We start from the raw sequence: 8,723 nt of genomic DNA on the forward strand, positions 1-8,723 counted from the left end.
GGCTTCTCCTTGGCTTAACATCTGGAGCTGCTTGTGAATCGCGCCGCCACACACCCCCGAGTGCAGGTGTCTTCCGCACAGACTGCGGGCCTCGCTCTTCTGAATGCCGCTAGCTCGCCACCCACCCACGGGTGAACCTGGTCAGGGTGCTTTCTCTAAGGGGCAGACTCTTTTCCGGGCGGGCTACCGGTGTCTCTGTTTGCTCCTTTCTTTCTTCCATTTCGGGAAAGTCTTCCTTGCTGGGTGTGGAAATCTCCTATGCCTTCCCTCGCCTATTCTGTCAGCTTTCAAATTCTCTTTCAGTTGCCACCCTCACAGATGGATTAGGAAACTCTTTCCGGTGCACTCATTAGTGAAATGACCTCAAGGAAGCTGGAATCCAATATCTAATGGCCGATTTTTAGCGAGTCCACACGCCAGGGTGGTCGGGGTCCAATGCAGCCCCGGCCAGGCCCAGGCCCCTTGGACTGGGCCACAGGAGGACACAGAGGAGGGTCCCGGCCCCCACGAAGCGGTGCCCGCAGTTCTCCACGGGCTTGGGCGTTTTCCAGAGGAAGGAGATGGAGGGGACTGATTTCTTCAGCGCCCCACAAACCACGGCACCCCACCCCACCCATGGGACACATCCCCAGAGGGAGACGCCCCATACACTGGCTGTGCCCCAGCCCTGGCCCGGGGGAATAGGCGGCAGCCCACCCACAGGGCGGGGGGGGGGGCGCAGCTGAAAGGGGTTGTGGGGGAGGGCGGCCCCTGGCTGGGGTCAAAGGGCGAGCGACCCGCGCGCGCGTGCGCAGTCAGCGGCGGCGACGCGCTGGGGGTGGGCAGCGGGTAGGTGAAGGAGGCCGGGCGAGGAGACGAGGGGGGCTGGGAGGGCTCCACCTTGGCGAGTCCAGCCGTGGAGGCGCATCTTGTGTGAGTGTGAGTGAGTGTGAGTGTGTGTGTGTGTGTGTATAGAGAGACAGCCCCCCGCCCCGCCCCGCCCCGCCCCGCCCATCACCCCCGTCCCTGGGAGCCCGCGGGACCCGGCCGGCGAACTCAACAGGCCCGGCCCGGCCCGGCGCGGGGCCTGGGGCGGGAGGCGGCGGGAAAGCGCAGAGAGGCTCGGCTTCTTGAGCGGGGCAGGGGCGCCCTCCGCCGCCGTCTAGGGCCACACCACCCTGAACGCCCCCGATCTCGTCTGGTCTCGGAAGCTAAGCAGGGTCGGGCCTGGTTAGTACTTGGATGGGAGACCGCCTGGGAATACCGGGTGCCACAGGCTGCTGCTTTTTATTTATTTTTTTTTTGCCTCTTGTTCTGTCCCCTTTCTGGGAGCGCGGCGGCGGCCCGGGGTGGGGGTGACCCCAACCCTCAGCGCCCGCAGCGGTGCCTGGCGCCCCAGCCCGCACCGTGGGGCCTCCTCTTGTCCCAAGCCGCGACACCGCCGCCACGCGGCAGCATGCGTGGCATCTGGACTGTCAGGTCTCAGACCAAAGGTCTGCTCTGTGGGAACCGACACGCTGGAGGAAACCTTGAGAGTCTGAGAGGGGAGGGAGTTCCAGAAGAAGGCCAGGATGTCATTTTGAGGGAGTATGTGACCAGAACTCGTCCCGTTGCTTTTGGGGTTCTATGGGCTACACGCAGGAATCTTTGGTGGTGGCACCTGATGTTGGGGGATCCGGAGTCACACCCAGACCTGCTCCACAGGCCTCCTTTTACTTTTCTCTTCGGATTCATGATTTTTAAAAAGTGTCTCTTACCTCTATTATTGCATTTTCTTTTCTCTCTCTTTTCAAGCAGATGATGGGAGTACAAGTATTCAGGTGACATGTGTTGCCCGTGCCCCCCTCCCCCCTGTGTTCTTATTCATATACCTCTCATGTTGCTCCAGCGTATTGTGGGGGTACCAATGTTGGGGTCGGGTGCGTTGCCCTCTCCAAGCCTCCCCCCTCGGGTCAGAGCTTCAAGTGCGCCCATCCCCCAGTGGGTGCGCACCCACCCCATTCCTAATGGAGGTGTATGCCCCTCCCCTCCCCCCACCCGCCCGACACCCACCCGATGAAGGTGATTCCTCTCCGTCCACTTAGGTGTCCATCCGTTCGTACCAATTTGCTGGTGAGCGCGCTCACGTGGTGCTCGTGTGTCCGTTCTTGGGATACCTGGCTTACTGGAACGGGTTCCAGCTCTGGCCAGGAGAACACGAGAGGTGCCCTCTCACCGCTGCTCCTCACAGCCGAATGGCACTCCGTGGTGTCCACGCGCCACATTTTATTGATGCACTCCTGGATGGATGGGCACTCGGGTCGCTTCCACGTCTTTGCGATTGTGAATTGTGCCCTAACTGTCACCCTAACCCTTACCCAGCCCGTCTCCTCTGCCCCTGCCTGACGCACTCCTCCCCGGCCAGGCCCGTCACTGTCCTGGGCCCCCGCCTGACCGGCTCCTCCCCGCCCGGCCTGTCACCGTCCTCTGCCCCTGCCTGACATGCTCCTTCCCGCCCGGCCTCTCACCGTCCTCGGCCCCTGCCTGACCGGCTCCTCCGTCACCTGGGCCTTCCAAGGGCTTGGTGTGGACGCTGCTTCCAGGAAGCCCTCCAGAAACCCGGCAGCAGGGTGGCCGCAGCAGTCTCCAGCAGCCGTCCCTAAGTCGCGTGAGTGCGGGGGACGTGCCCCCGCTGTGCCGCGGGGGCCCAGCCTGGTGTCTTCCCTGAGGCCCTGCGGCTGCCGGCTGGGCGGCTGGGCTGCCGCTCCCCGCAAGGGGAGAGCCGCGGAGGTGGGGACCGCCTCCTGATGGGGACGTACACGCAGCTCTCCACGTCGGATTCCGGGGCTCTCTGTCCTGCCCGAAGGCCCAGCTGGCCTGCGGGTCCTTAGAGTGGCGAAAACATCCGAAAGCTGAGATTGAGGGTCCGGTGGGTGTCTGCACTTTTGTGCTGGGCACCCCAGGGAGGCCCGGGGGCTGGCTGGACAATGTGGTCTGCTGGGCGGGGGGGGGTTGGAGGAGCAACTGATGCCCTTTGCACTTTGGGTAGCAAGAGTCTGAGGTGTCTCTGAGCCCTGTGCCATGTCGCGGGGGGGGGGGGGGGGGCGGGGGGGAGGAGGAGGAGGAGGAGGAGGTGGGAAGGGCCGGGGCCTGCAGTCCTGTTCCCGGGGTGGCACGGCAAGTGGCTTCTTCCACAGGCTGCTTGGCCTGGGCTCCCTGCACCTGGGCCTTTGGAGGACTGGCCCCGTGCTTGCCAACACTTCCTGCAGGGACCCAGAGCTGGGAGGTTGCACCTCTCAGCCCTGGGTCGGGCAGAGCCCCAGCGGGCCATGCCCACAGCCTCTCTCAGCACCGGTCCCCCAGAAGGCTCCTTTGGGACCAGGATTCTCTTGCGGTGACTCTTTAAGGTCTGGCCCCTGGATGGAGGGGCACCAGGAGTAGAGGAGCAGGAAGGGGAAGGGGGTGGCCATGCGAGGGGACACTTTGAGGCCAAGTCCCAGCTTCAGCCTGATCCTCCTGGGAACCCCGCTCTGAGACAAAGAGCCGGGCTTCGCATTCCCACAGCACCCAGTCCTGGGCTGAGGACACCTGGGGCGTTGGGAACTCCCTGGCTTCTCCTTGGCTTAACATCTGGAGCTGCTTGTGAATCGCGCCGCCACACACCCCCGAGTGCAGGTGTCTTCCGCACAGACTGCGGGCCTCGCTCTTCTGAATGCCGCTAGCTCGCCACCCACCCACGGGTGAACCTGGTCAGGGTGCTTTCTCTAAGGGGCAGACTCTTTTCCGGGCGGGCTACCGGTGTCTCTGTTTGCTCCTTTCTTTCTTCCATTTCGGGAAAGTCTTCCTTGCTGGGTGTGGAAATCTCCTATGCCTTCCCTCGCCTATTCTGTCAGCTTTCAAATTCTCTTTCAGTTGCCACCCTCACAGATGGATTAGGAAACTCTTTCCGGTGCACTCATTAGTGAAATGACCTCAAGGAAGCTGGAATCCAATATCTAATGGCCGATTTTTAGCGAGTCCACACGCCAGGGTGGTCGGGGTCCAATGCAGCCCCGGCCAGGCCCAGGCCCCTTGGACTGGGCCACAGGAGGACACAGAGGAGGGTCCCGGCCCCCACGAAGCGGTGCCCGCAGTTCTCCACGGGCTTGGGCGTTTTCCAGAGGAAGGAGATGGAGGGGACTGATTTCTTCAGCGCCCCACAAACCACGGCACCCCACCCCACCCATGGGACACATCCCCAGAGGGAGACGCCCCATACACTGGCTGTGCCCCAGCCCTGGCCCGGGGGAATAGGCGGCAGCCCACCCACAGGGCGGGGGGGGGGGCGCAGCTGAAAGGGGTTGTGGGGGAGGGCGGCCCCTGGCTGGGGTCAAAGGGCGAGCGACCCGCGCGCGCGTGCGCAGTCAGCGGCGGCGACGCGCTGGGGGTGGGCAGCGGGTAGGTGAAGGAGGCCGGGCGAGGAGACGAGGGGGGCTGGGAGGGCTCCACCTTGGCGAGTCCAGCCGTGGAGGCGCATCTTGTGTGAGTGTGAGTGAGTGTGAGTGTGTGTGTGTGTGTGTATAGAGAGACAGCCCCCCGCCCCGCCCCGCCCCGCCCCGCCCATCACCCCCGTCCCTGGGAGCCCGCGGGACCCGGCCGGCGAACTCAACAGGCCCGGCCCGGCCCGGCGCGGGGCCTGGGGCGGGAGGCGGCGGGAAAGCGCAGAGAGGCTCGGCTTCTTGAGCGGGGCAGGGGCGCCCTCCGCCGCCGTCTAGGGCCACACCACCCTGAACGCCCCCGATCTCGTCTGGTCTCGGAAGCTAAGCAGGGTCGGGCCTGGTTAGTACTTGGATGGGAGACCGCCTGGGAATACCGGGTGCCACAGGCTGCTGCTTTTTATTTATTTTTTTTTTGCCTCTTGTTCTGTCCCCTTTCTGGGAGCGCGGCGGCGGCCCGGGGTGGGGGTGACCCCAACCCTCAGCGCCCGCAGCGGTGCCTGGCGCCCCAGCCCGCACCGTGGGGCCTCCTCTTGTCCCAAGCCGCGACACCGCCGCCACGCGGCAGCATGCGTGGCATCTGGACTGTCAGGTCTCAGACCAAAGGTCTGCTCTGTGGGAACCGACACGCTGGAGGAAACCTTGAGAGTCTGAGAGGGGAGGGAGTTCCAGAAGAAGGCCAGGATGTCATTTTGAGGGAGTATGTGACCAGAACTCGTCCCGTTGCTTTTGGGGTTCTATGGGCTACACGCAGGAATCTTTGGTGGTGGCACCTGATGTTGGGGGATCCGGAGTCACACCCAGACCTGCTCCACAGGCCTCCTTTTACTTTTCTCTTCGGATTCATGATTTTTAAAAAGTGTCTCTTACCTCTATTATTGCATTTTCTTTTCTCTCTCTTTTCAAGCAGATGATGGGAGTACAAGTATTCAGGTGACATGTGTTGCCCGTGCCCCCCTCCCCCCTGTGTTCTTATTCATATACCTCTCATGTTGCTCCAGCGTATTGTGGGGGTACCAATGTTGGGGTCGGGTGCGTTGCCCTCTCCAAGCCTCCCCCCTCGGGTCAGAGCTTCAAGTGCGCCCATCCCCCAGTGGGTGCGCACCCACCCCATTCCTAATGGAGGTGTATGCCCCTCCCCTCCCCCCACCCGCCCGACACCCACCCGATGAAGGTGATTCCTCTCCGTCCACTTAGGTGTCCATCCGTTCGTACCAATTTGCTGGTGAGCGCGCTCACGTGGTGCTCGTGTGTCCGTTCTTGGGATACCTGGCTTACTGGAACGGGTTCCAGCTCTGGCCAGGAGAACACGAGAGGTGCCCTCTCACCGCTGCTCCTCACAGCCGAATGGCACTCCGTGGTGTCCACGCGCCACATTTTATTGATGCACTCCTGGATGGATGGGCACTCGGGTCGCTTCCACGTCTTTGCGATTGTGAATTGTGCCCTAACTGTCACCCTAACCCTTACCCAGCCCGTCTCCTCTGCCCCTGCCTGACGCACTCCTCCCCGGCCAGGCCCGTCACTGTCCTGGGCCCCCGCCTGACCGGCTCCTCCCCGCCCGGCCTGTCACCGTCCTCTGCCCCTGCCTGACATGCTCCTTCCCGCCCGGCCTCTCACCGTCCTCGGCCCCTGCCTGACCGGCTCCTCCGTCACCTGGGCCTTCCAAGGGCTTGGTGTGGACGCTGCTTCCAGGAAGCCCTCCAGAAACCCGGCAGCAGGGTGGCCGCAGCAGTCTCCAGCAGCCGTCCCTAAGTCGCGTGAGTGCGGGGGACGTGCCCCCGCTGTGCCGCGGGGGCCCAGCCTGGTGTCTTCCCTGAGGCCCTGCGGCTGCCGGCTGGGCTGCCGCTCCCCGCAAGGGGAGAGCCGCGGAGGTGGGGACCGCCTCCTGATGGGGACGTACACGCAGCTCTCCACGTCGGATTCCGGGGCTCTCTGTCCTGCCCGAAGGCCCAGCTGGCCTGCGGGTCCTTAGAGTGGCGAAAACATCCGAAAGCTGAGATTGAGGGTCCGGTGGGTGTCTGCACTTTTGTGCTGGGCACCCCAGGGAGGCCCGGGGGCTGGCTGGACAATGTGGTCTGCTGGGCGGGGGGGGGGTTGGAGGAGCAACTGATGCCCTTTGCACTTTGGGTAGCAAGAGTCTGAGGTGTCTCTGAGCCCTGTGCCATGTCGCGGGGGGGGGGGGCCGGGGGCGAGGAGGAGGAGGAGGAGGAGGTGGGAAGGGCCGGGGCCTGCAGTCCTGTTCCCGGGGTGGCACGGCAAGTGGCTTCTTCCACAGGCTGCTTGGCCTGGGCTCCCTGCACCTGGGCCTTTGGAGGACTGGCCCCGTGCTTGCCAACACTTCCTGCAGGGACCCAGAGCTGGGAGGTTGCACCTCTCAGCCCTGGGTCGGGCAGAGCCCCAGCGGGCCATGCCCACAGCCTCTCTCAGCACCGGTCCCCCAGAAGGCTCCTTTGGGACCAGGATTCTCTTGCGGTGACTCTTTAAGGTCTGGCCCCTGGATGGAGGGGCACCAGGAGTAGAGGAGCAGGAAGGGGAAGGGGGTGGCCATGCGAGGGGACACTTTGAGGCCAAGTCCCAGCTTCAGCCTGATCCTCCTGGGAACCCCGCTCTGAGACAAGGAGCCGGGCTTCGCATTCCCACAGCACCCAGTCCTGGGCTGAGGACACCTGGGGCGTTGGGAACTCCCTGGCTTCTCCTTGGCTTAACATCTGGAGCTGCTTGTGAATCGCGCCGCCACACACCCCCGAGTGCAGGTGTCTTCCGCACAGACTGCGGGCCTCGCTCTTCTGAATGCCGCTAGCTCGCCACCCACCCACGGGTGAACCTGGTCAGGGTGCTTTCTCTAAGGGGCAGACTCTTTTCCGGGCGGGCTACCGGTGTCTCTGTTTGCTCCTTTCTTTCTTCCATTTCGGGAAAGTCTTCCTTGCTGGGTGTGGAAATCTCCTATGCCTTCCCTCGCCTATTCTGTCAGCTTTCAAATTCTCTTTCAGTTGCCACCCTCACAGATGGATTAGGAAACTCTTTCCGGTGCACTCATTAGTGAAATGACCTCAAGGAAGCTGGAATCCAATATCTAATGGCCGATTTTTAGCGAGTCCACACGCCAGGGTGGTCGGGGTCCAATGCAGCCCCGGCCAGGCCCAGGCCCCTTGGACTGGGCCACAGGAGGACACAGAGGAGGGTCCCGGCCCCCACGAAGCGGTGCCCGCAGTTCTCCACGGGCTTGGGCGTTTTCCAGAGGAAGGAGATGGAGGGGACTGATTTCTTCAGCGCCCCACAAACCACGGCACCCCACCCCACCCATGGGACACATCCCCAGAGGGAGACGCCCCATACACTGGCTGTGCCCCAGCCCTGGCCCGGGGGAATAGGCGGCAGCCCACCCACAGGGCGGGGGGGGGGGGCGCAGCTGAAAGGGGTTGTGGGGGAGGGCGGCCCCTGGCTGGGGTCAAAGGGCGAGCGACCCGCGCGCGCGTGCGCAGTCAGCGGCGGCGACGCGCTGGGGGTGGGCAGCGGGTAGGTGAAGGAGGCCGGGCGAGGAGACGAGGGGGGCTGGGAGGGCTCCACCTTGGCGAGTCCAGCCGTGGAGGCGCATCTTGTGTGAGTGTGAGTGAGTGTGAGTGTGTGTGTGTGTGTATAGAGAGACAGCCCCCCGCCCCGCCCCGCCCCGCCCCGCCCATCACCCCCGTCCCTGGGAGCCCGCGGGACCCGGCCGGCGAACTCAACAGGCCCGGCCCGGCCCGGCGCGGGGCCTGGGGCGGGAGGCGGCGGGAAAGCGCAGAGAGGCTCGGCTTCTTGAGCGGGGCAGGGGCGCCCTCCGCCGCCGTCTAGGGCCACACCACCCTGAACGCCCCCGATCTCGTCTGGTCTCGGAAGCTAAGCAGGGTCGGGCCTGGTTAGTACTTGGATGGGAGACCGCCTGGGAATACCGGGTGCCACAGGCTGCTGCTTTTTATTTATTTTTTTTTTGCCTCTTGTTCTGTCCCCTTTCTGGGAGCGCGGCGGCGGCCCGGGGTGGGGGTGACCCCAACCCTCAGCGCCCGCAGCGGTGCCTGGCGCCCCAGCCCGCACCGTGGGGCCTCCTCTTGTCCCAAGCCGCGACACCGCCGCCACGCGGCAGCATGCGTGGCATCTGGACTGTCAGGTCTCAGACCAAAGGTCTGCTCTGTGGGAACCGACACGCTGGAGGAAACCTTGAGAGTCTGAGAGGGGAGGGAGTTCCAGAAGAAGGCCAGGATGTCATTTTGAGGGAGTATGTGACCAGAACTCGTCCCGTTGCTTTTGGGG

At 64.1% G+C, this 8,723-nt stretch overlaps 3 non-coding genes across 3 annotated transcripts; all 3 read left to right on the forward strand.

Annotated features, from left to right (window-relative positions):
• The first annotated feature begins 1,139 nt into the window (after nt 1–1,139).
• LOC142867209 (5S ribosomal RNA) lies at nt 1,140–1,258 on the forward strand. Its single transcript, XR_012916915.1, has one exon. It is a non-coding gene; the product is annotated as a 5S ribosomal RNA (ribosomal RNA).
• Nucleotides 1,259–4,706: 3,448 nt separating this feature from the next.
• On the forward strand, nt 4,707–4,825 carry LOC142867220 (5S ribosomal RNA). The gene has a single exon (XR_012916916.1). It is a non-coding gene; the product is annotated as a 5S ribosomal RNA (ribosomal RNA).
• Nucleotides 4,826–8,261: 3,436 nt separating this feature from the next.
• On the forward strand, nt 8,262–8,380 carry LOC142867231 (5S ribosomal RNA). Its single transcript, XR_012916917.1, has one exon. It is a non-coding gene; the product is annotated as a 5S ribosomal RNA (ribosomal RNA).
• Nucleotides 8,381–8,723: the final 343 nt, after the last annotated feature.

Source organism: Microcebus murinus, unplaced genomic scaffold (genome assembly GCF_040939455.1).
Source record: "Microcebus murinus isolate Inina unplaced genomic scaffold, M.murinus_Inina_mat1.0 scaf014_hap2_Mmur4.0, whole genome shotgun sequence".
Classification (NCBI taxonomy): domain Eukaryota; kingdom Metazoa; phylum Chordata; class Mammalia; order Primates; family Cheirogaleidae; genus Microcebus; species Microcebus murinus.